Source organism: Narcine bancroftii, chromosome 11, assembly GCF_036971445.1.
Source record: "Narcine bancroftii isolate sNarBan1 chromosome 11, sNarBan1.hap1, whole genome shotgun sequence".
Taxonomy (NCBI): Eukaryota; Metazoa; Chordata; class Chondrichthyes; order Torpediniformes; family Narcinidae; genus Narcine; species Narcine bancroftii.
The window spans coordinates 55,143,488-55,150,784 of NC_091479.1; the positions used below are offsets into that span (position 1 = coordinate 55,143,488).

Sequence of the window (7,297 nt, forward strand, 5' to 3'; positions counted from 1 at the left end):
AAGTTGTGCTCCACCCTGGAGGACTATGGGGAGATCTCTGGGTATAAGTTCTTTTGGGATATGTGCAAAATCATGTAACTTAGGAAGGGGGATTAGAGCCAATGTCAAGAAAATAGTCAACAAATGTGGCGGCAAAATGGGATCAAATATCTAGGAGTTAGAATAGATAACAACGAGTAATTTAGACCAGCTGAATTATTCTCCCCTTGCTTGGGGAAATTGAGGAGGATTTAAATGGTTGGATGTCCCTGCCCATTACACTAGTGGTGTCACAGAGAGGGGAGGTGTCACAGAGGGGGGAGATGATGACACAGAGGGGGTGATGATGTCACTGCATGGGGCAGCCATAGCTGAGTCGTGCCATGGCACAGCAACACGAGAAAGATGCCTCTCCTGGAAGGGGATTCTGGCCCCCATGTCGGAGTAGGACGCTGTATCATCCCAGGGACCCTCTGATCAACAGGGTTGTGTTTGGAAGCACCCTGCACCCATGGGTGAGATAAAGAGCCTGTTACAGGCTCCCCTACTGGGACAGAGACTCCTCTGGCACCATCCTTCACCCAGTGTGGGCGGAGAGAATGGAGGCTGCATTTAATCCTCTCTCCCCATCCTGAGTGCAGGGCACTTTATGAGGCAGCTGGAGGGGAGTGGGAAGGGGAGAACAATGGCATGTGAGGGGATACAGGGATGGGGTCTGTAGGAGTGGAGGGGAGAACGAAAGAACGGGGTTGCACCACAGGCTAATGTCAAGGGAGATTGGATCAGAGGTAGGGGACATAGGGTTGAGCTGGGGGGATGGGGTGCGAGGGGACGGAAGGCACTGGGGAAACCATGGGGGTGGTGTTGGGTGGGGGATGTGAGAGTGGTAGAGGAATCGGGGCAGGGGAGAGTGTGAGGTGTCTGAGGGAGAAGAGACGTTGCGAGGGGGATGGAAGGTAGACCTTTCAACAGAAATGGGACAGAGCTTCCCCTCCACCTGGAATGGGATCTGTCCACTGAGAGACAGGACCGCTCCTCCACCCGCCCCCACACCCCCCCCCAGGTTACAAGATGCCTTCCACCCTTGCATACACCCCCACACCCCCCCCCCCCAACCGGGATAGGATTCTTTCCCACAGTGGACCTGGATCAAGGTGCTAGAAAGTGTTTCTGCTGCGGCGGACCTTGCAGAGTTGAGCGGTGAAGAGTGGGGCTCTCTCCACACCACCTGCTCCCTCAGGCGACGAGGTCTCGCTTGCATCATGGATGATCACGGTGTTGCTGAGCTTCTGGGAATGTGGAGGGCTTCTGCTAAACCCGTGGTAGGGTTCAGAGTGGTTCATCTCCCCGGGACGCGCTGAAGGTCAAGATGACCCGATCCTCTCATGGAGGGAGGGTTGTAGACAAAGTGAACGGCTGCGGAACTGGCCTCAGTCTGAGGAGAGTGATCAAAGAGGGACCTGGGGTGGCAATATTTCTACTGAGAGGCTGGAACGAACCACCAGAGGATCAATTCTGACATTTAGGTGACCCTTGGAAGGGAGTTAGAGGGAGGGGTAGAGACTAACTTGGACAACAAGGCTGGGTTGGGATAAATGACCTGTTGTGTACCCTCTGGGTGTGTAAATTCTGCTGCTTCTGCCCCAGAGGACATGGCAATAAGGTCGCAACAGAGGTGGCCACACCGGGTCATGGACCCAACGTCCCCAAGGTGGTGTCCTGCACAAATGTTAAAATCATCGACAATGGATCTTTCGGTGTGGTGTACCAGGCAAGGCTGGTGGACTCCGGAGAGCTGATTGCCATCAAGAAGATCTTGCAAGACAAGAGATTCAAGGTGAGGGGGAGGAGCAGTTGTGTGGAAATGGAACACCCTGATATTTAACTTCAGGCCTACAGCACGTTCACAGGCCCTTGCGACACATGAGCTCGTTTCACGCAATTATACCCAATTGACAAACACCCCAAACACATTTTTGAAGGGTGGGTGGAAAGAGGAGCATCTGACAGAGACCAAGGCAGCCATGGGGTTTGGAAACAGAGAAAGTCACACAAACCCACAACAGCCCCCCCCTCCCCACACACAACCCCCCACCCCACACACACACACACACCTGGCAAATAGCAGAGATTTTATGCAAATTAATTGTTTTGTAGAAGCTGGGAAAACAATCATAAAAACTGAAATGATACCTGACGAGTCCCCACTCCAGCGACACGAAACGTCCCCCCCACTGACTCTCGAAAAGTCCCCCACTTCGGCCTCCCTAGGAGTTCCCCACCTCTGACCTCTTGACGAATCTCCTCCCCGCCTCCCCCCTCAACTTGGACAAGTTGCCCCTCAGGGCCCCGATCCATCGCCCAGCCTTGCTGATGTTCCTCTCTCGCCATAGAACCGCAAACTGCAGATCGTGCGAAAGTTGGATCACACCATCATCGTCCCTCTTCTCAACTTCTACTCCTCTGTAGTCAAGGTAAGATCCACCTGCACCCACCCCACCCTCACTCTGATGCATATCATTTGCTGCTACCTTCCCCATTCCTTCAATCGATCTGTCTCGCTGCAGCCTCTCTGTTGCCTCCATCCTGCCCCTCTGACCAGTGCCGACTCCTTGACGCTGGCTGCCCTGCTCCTCACCCATTAACTCATGACCTCTTGCCATTTCAACTCCAGACAGCAGCAGCCAAGACCACAAGACAAGGTCGCCAAATTCGGCCACTCAACCCCTCCAGTCTGTTTCCCCAATTCATTTCACGAATGTATTTTCCCCCATAACTCACTTCCGCAGAACCTTTTGGTGCCCTTCCAAATCAACACCTGCTCTGAATCGTCCCAACAACTCAGCCTCCACATATTCGACCCCAGCCAACACACGGCTGCAAACATATCTCATCTCAAAACGTCAATGGTTTTTCTCTCCCGGTGGATCCTTGGCTCAAGAGGGAGGGCGGTCAGAGCTGGACATTTTGTGCAGTCTCACCAGAAGCCGAATGATGGGGCAGCAGACGGGTCCACTATGGCCTGTTGACGCTCTGCTCGCTGAGCCCTTGGATTCATGCAATGTTGTGTTGAGCAGTGGGTGCATCAGGCCTACAGAGAGCAGGAGGGGCTGGCACTCCAGTTGGGAGAGGCACTGGGTGTTGGAGGGTAAATCCAGCTGACATGTTTGTATTGTGTCCAAGAGAAAGAGGAGGTTTATTTGAATCTGGGTCTGGACTATGTTTCCGAGACAGTTCACTGCATGGCCCAGCACTTCAACAAGGCCAAGCAGCCCATTCCCATGATCTACATCAAGGTGGTTGTGGGTCTGGGTGGTCAAGTTGTCCACTGGGGCAAGCTTGGATGGTGGGGTTGGAGGATATGAAGGAGTTTACTGGCTAAGTCTTGCTGGGGACTGGATATCGATGAAGGGTGCATGAGGGTCTCAATGGGTATTGGTGAGGAGAGAAAGGGTAGTGAGGGGAGAGGGGTGGAGAGGATGATGAGGATGGATGTTGATTGGCAGGGAGGGGCCCTTCACCCACCTCCCCTTACCCTCAGGATCCAGAACCGGCCAGTGTGGAGGCAGAGTGGGTCATGTTATATCGTTGTGTTGCCAGATGTTCATGTACCAACTGTAGCAGAGCATGGCCTACTTCCATCCTCAGGGGGTTTTCCATTGAGACATCAAGCCCCAGAAGATGCTGGTAGATCCCGAGATGGCCTTCATATTGCTCCTTTATTTCGGCAGGTAGATCCACCCGTGTCTGCCCGTTCACCACTTCAACACGGTTCTGATCCCTCTCCCCAACACGGCCTTGTCCCCTCCCCACCAGCTCTCACCCCTCCCCCACCAGCTCTCTCCCCTCCTCCCTCTCCCAACTTGCCCCTTCCACAGCTTAATAACTTATTCTAAATAAGATTGTGGGGGGCTTAGATGGAATGAACACCCAGAAAACTTTCCTAAAGTGTCAGGTGCAAATCTCAGAGAGCATCCGCTTCAGGTGAGGGGAGATTTTTTTTATGCAGAGAGTTGTGAGAGCTTTGAATGCGTCACCGGAGAAAGTGGTAGTGGTTGGTAGAATAGGTACATATAAAAGTCTCTGAGACGAGCATGTGGATGTAAGGGAACAGAATTTTTACATGATAGAGGAATTTGGGGATATGGTGAGAAGGCAGGGTAGGTCGAGTTAGATCATAAATTAGATCAGCCATGATCGTATTGAATGGCGGAGCAAGCTCGATAGGCCATTTTTATCCTACTCCTGTTCGCACTTCCTATGTTCCTATGGGTGTGGTACAAATAAAGGTTGTGGAGAACATTTACAAAGGTCAGTACAGCCTTTATGGGCCAAAGGGCCTGTACTGGGCAGCAATGCTTGATGTTCTAATGGATGCGGAAGCTCTGGGAAGGGGTAAGGGAGGGACTGGCCAGGAAGTCTGCAGATGCTGGGGCCGAGGGCAATGCCCAAACATGCTGGGCAAATTCATGGATAGTTTTGTGAGGAGCAGGTCCTGCTTCACGAGTCAATTAGCGCTTTTCGAGGAGGTGTCAAAGGAAATAGATGATGGTCAAGGTCTGTATGTGCTGCACGAGGATTTTAGTAAGGTGCTTGACAAGGTTCCCACGGTGGCCTCATTCAGAATGTCCGGAGGCATGGGATCCATTGAGCCTTGGCTGTGTGGATTCAGAATTGGCTTGTCTGCAGAAAACAGAAGGTAGTAGTAGATGGAACAATGACTAGTGGCTCTCCAAAGGGATCTGCTCTGGGACCCCTGCTCTTTGTGATTTTTATGAATCATGATGGAAGTGGAAGGGTGGGTACGTCAGGGGATGACACAGAGGTAGAGATGTTGTAGACAGTGTAGAAGGTTGTCATAGGTCATCCAGTTTGCAGAGAAGTGACAGATGGAGTTCAATCCTGTAAATCAGATGTACTTAAATAAGCAACTGGTCCAGGTTTATTTCCAGTCATTTTCAAGGGCACGAATAACAGTTATTCCAAAGTAGGTTGGAGACCCATTAAAAGTAGCTTCACATAGACCAATATCTTTATTGAATGCGGATTACAAGAATGTGTGGGCAGAGCACTTGGTTAATGGCAGGATTATGAACAGTGTGCAGGACAGAGAAATATTTAGATCCTGCTCCATAAATCGCTCAAGGTTGCTGTGCAAATTGAGAGGGAGTTTAAGATGGTGTATTGTGTGCTGGCCTTCAGGAGTCAGGGGATTGAGTTCAAAAACCGAGAGGTAACGTTGCAGATGTATAAAATTCTAGTTAGACCACACTTGGAATATTGTGTGCATTCCTTGGGCGAGAATACCAGAGGACGTCTAAATAAGGTGAGCTGAGGGAAATTTAGGCAAGACGTGAGGGGTACATTTTATTCACACAGAATGTAGTGGGTGGGTGGAATGCATTGCCGGGGTAGTTGCGGAGGCTGGTCCAAAAAAGGCATGAAAAGGATTTTAATATGGACAGGAATTAAAGAAAAATGGAAGGTACTGGTGTGATGGAGGGTAGGGTAACATTGTCGTGGGGTAGGTTCAGATGGATCAGCTGAATGGTCTTGACTGATCCATCCATGATTGTCTAGCATCTTGCTGCCATATTGTGGAGAACCAGGGTATTGCCTGATGGACACACGTTGCTCTGAGCTCTGCAGAGAGAGATCATGGTTTTCGCCAAAACACACTTCCTCAGGTAAAGCAGAGGAAGGGGAAAGGCTCCAGTGTTCAGGGGTAGTGGGGATGATGGGGGAAGAGTTGGGACCCTCCAAAGTCATTGTGATCAGGCCTCAGAGACAGCATCTCTATCACTCGTATTTCTCTTCCCAGGAGACGGAGCGATCTCAGAGACAAGACACGAGTCCAGAAGAACCTCGCATCCCAGCTGAACAGAGGACGGACAACATCATGATGGCCTGAATCCCTCCCCTTCTTCTCCCTCTGGCCCTGCCAACCCCATTCCCTGCCTTTTCCATGTCCCTTCACCCACTTCCCCTCTTCTCCTCTACCCCTCCTCCATCCCAACCCCCTCCCGCTCACCTTCCCCTTCCCCTGCCCTCACACCTATGCCCTAACCCCAGCCCTCCACCCTTCACCTCCCCCTTCCCCTCTCCCCTTCCCTTCCCCTTACCCCTTCCCCTTCCCCTCCCCCTTCCCCTCCCCTAACCCTCCCCCTTCCCCTCTCCCCTTCCCTTCCCCTTACCCCTTCCCCTTCCCCTCCCCCTTCCCCTCCCCTAACCCTCCCCCTTCCCCTCCCCTTCTCCTCCTCCCCTTCCCCTCCCCCTTCCCTTTCCCCTTCCTACCCCTAACCTAGGGGAAGGAGGGGGAGGGGAAGGGGGTAGGAGAAAGGGGGTAGTGGAAGGGGGTAAGGGTAGGGGTTGTGGTAAGGGGTAGGGTAGGGGGTAGTGGTAGGGGGTGCAGGTATGGGGAAGGGGTAGGAGGTAGGGTAAGGGGAAGTGGGTAGGTTGTAAGGGATAGGGTAAGGGTAGTGGTAGGAGGTGCGGGTATGGGGAAGGGGTAGGAGGTAGGGTTAGGGGAAGGGGGTAAGTTGTAAGGTATAGGGTAGAGGGTAGTTGTAGGCAGTGTGGGTATGGGGAAGGGGTAGGAGGTAGGGTTAGGGGAAGGGGGTAGGTTGTAAGGGATAGGGGTAGGGTTTAGTTTAGGGTTGGGGAAGTTGGGTAGAGTTAGGGTTAGGGTTACGAGCAGTGTAGAGGTAGCATTAGGGTTAGTGTTAGGAGACATGGGGTAGGGCTATATCTTGGTTTATGGTTATGTTTATAGTTCGGGGAAGTGGGCTTGTTTTAGGTATAGGGGAAGGGGGTAGGAGCAGGGGGGTAGAGGAGGAGTGAGGTTTGGGGTTAGGGGATGGTGGGTAGCATTAGGGTTGGGGTTAGGGGGCGGCATAGGCGTAGGGATAAAGTTAGGGGACGTGGACGGGGTGGGGGTAGAGTTAGGGGACGTGGAGTGGTGGTAGGGGGTATCAGTAGTGTTAAGGTTAGGTTTAGGATTTTGTTAGGGCTTAGGGTTAGGAGTAGGAGGAAGGGAAGGGGGAGGGGAATGGGGAGGCGAGCAGGGGACGGGAACTGGGGAAGGGAAGTGGGGAGGGGATGTGGGAGGGGAACGGGCAGTGGAAAGGGGAGGGGAACGGGGTAGAGGAAAGGGGAGATGAACGGTGGATGGCATCCCTATCCCCTCCCCTCCCCTTCCCATCCCCCGCATTTCCCCTGCCTCTCCTCTCCTCCTTCCAGAAGAAGCTGGGCCTCTTTCCGTCCAGAACCTCCCTGTGGTTTCAGAGCCTCCGTTTCAGGAAGTGCCTTCGACGCTTGG

The 7,297-nt window shown here is 52.7% G+C and overlaps 1 long non-coding RNA gene across 1 annotated transcript; it reads left to right on the forward strand.

Moving 5' to 3' along the window:
* The first annotated feature begins 382 nt into the window (after positions 1–382).
* Positions 383–6,340, forward strand: LOC138745450 (uncharacterized). Its single transcript, XR_011346271.1, has 4 exons — positions 383–494; positions 1,627–1,816; positions 2,373–2,453; positions 5,801–6,340. It is a non-coding gene; the product is annotated as an uncharacterized lncRNA (long non-coding RNA).
* The last annotated feature ends 957 nt before the right edge of the window (positions 6,341–7,297 follow it).